The sequence below is a fragment of the Bidens hawaiensis genome, unplaced genomic scaffold, assembly GCF_021521415.1.
Source record: "Bidens hawaiensis isolate Kalapana, Puna unplaced genomic scaffold, B.hawaiensis_p1.1 tig00003902_1, whole genome shotgun sequence".
Taxonomy (NCBI): Eukaryota; Viridiplantae; Streptophyta; class Magnoliopsida; order Asterales; family Asteraceae; genus Bidens; species Bidens hawaiensis.
Window position 1 is genome coordinate 601,265 of NW_027491226.1, and position 2,330 is coordinate 603,594.

Genomic DNA, 2,330 nt, shown 5'->3' on the forward strand with positions numbered 1-2,330 from the left:
AGTAAAAAACATAAGCGGGGTCATGGGTCACCAAATCCAGATAACTTTTAAACGGGTTATAACATATCATTTATTTATGAAATCCTTTCATCATCAAACCCTAGGTATATTATTAACTTTCTTACAATAAACAAAATTAAAATCCAAAAAATAAATACTAAAAAACAAAAAATGTAAAACAACCATTCTCTCAAACCATCAGATTACTTTATTTGTAAATGAAGGTTTCTCACGCATTTGACCAGAATTCATAGGTAAAGGTCTCACCAAACCCAGATAGCTCTTAAACGGGTTATAACATCTCATTATATTAAAAAATAATCTCATCAAATATTTGATATGAAAATCCTATAAAATAGGAATATACTAAAAATTAATATCCTATTTTATTTAAAAAAAAAGATATTATTTATAATTAAGAAACAATTTTATAATAAAGAAAATAAACGGGCAATGGGTATCACCAAACCCAGATAGCTTTTAAACCGGATTATAACATATCATTTATTTGTGAAACCATTTCATCATCAAAACTCAAGTATATTAATTATTAACTTTCTTACAATAAATAAAATTAAAGTCCAAATATACAAATATAAATATTAAAAACGAATAATGTAAAACAACCCCCGTAATACTGGAGATAAAATCTAATATGTATATATATATAGGTGATGGTTATCCCAAAAACAAGTAGTTTCCTATGAAGGCTAGGAATAAATCATAGTCTTTGAATCATGTTAATCAATCGTTGGGATTTAAAATTACCAAAATCCGACATAATTTTCTGGAATTACTTTTTCACCATTATAATCGATATAATTTCCAAAAATTGTTCTTTAACCATAATTTTTAATGCCACATGTAAAAAATCTATTGGTTCTTACCATAAGAAACTCCTAATTTTTATTTCAACCATTTTCTATATATATATATATATATAGAGAGAGAGAGAGAGAGAGAGAGAGAGTAAGGATCCTAAGAGAACCATTGGCAAATTGAGAACTTTGAGAACCATTTTGGACCACTAAAAAAATATTAAAAAAATTATAAAACAAACAAAAACGAAAATTTTAAAAAAGTAAAAAAACCAAAATTCTTATATTTCATTCCGGTTTCATTAAAAAAAACGAAATTTTTTTTCTTTTTAATTCGTATTATACCTATACACATATGTATACTTTCATTTAATCTCTAGTTACGTAATATACACATATGTACATTATCATTTACCTTAAATTATACATATGTGTATAGGAAAAAACATGTGTGTACATATTATACATATATGTATAATAAAAAAACCGATTTTTTTTTTCTTTTTAATTCGTATTATACCTATACACATATGTATACTTTCATTTAATCTCTAGTTATGTAATGTACACATATGTACATTATCATTTACCTTAAATTATACATATGTGTATAGGAAAAAAACATGTGTGTACATATATGTACATATTATACATATATGTATATGTATAATTTAGCTAAACCGAGAATTTTTTTTTACGTTTTTTTTTCTTTAGAAACCGGGATGATAAATAAGAAATTTGGTTTTTTTTACTTTTTTTATTTTTATGTTTTTTTTTGTTTTATGATTTTTTTATTTTGGGTTTTTTTGTGGTCCAAAATAATTCTCATAGTTCTCAATTCCCAAAAAGTTCTCACATGATCCAGATCCTATATATATATATATATATATATATATATATATATATATATATATATATATATATATATATAAATCAACTTTTAACACGCTTACAATTCATCAAAACATTGGATATGAACCACACATTTTTTACATTTGATAACAGCACGATTATTCACGTCGACTCGCTGTGGCAACGTCCGAGATCGACAACTTTCGGTTTATACTAACGATCAGGTTTTACCGACCTTTTTTTTAGCTTCGGTATCGTCACAAATGTAATCGGAACTGACCGAATTCTTATAGCTCATCGTATTTTGTTTTAGTTCCGAACGAAAACCGATCGGATGCCGATTTTTTTTAGTTATCATATCATAACGAATGTGACAGAAACCGACCAAATTTGCGTTAACTCGCCACCTCAATGCCCGTTACCAACACTCGATTTTTACCTACCAATGCCATCTCCATTGGCCCTTCTCAATTTCTATAATTTTTTTTTGTTTTATAGTGTGCGTAACCGAAACTGACCGAATTTGCACCGGCGTACCACTTCAACGCTTGAGACCGACAACACTTGAGTTTTAGTACAATCCGGGTTTTACCGATCTGTAACATCCCCAAAATTTCGATCCAAATTTGACAACTTAATAAAGATAAATAAATGACCAAA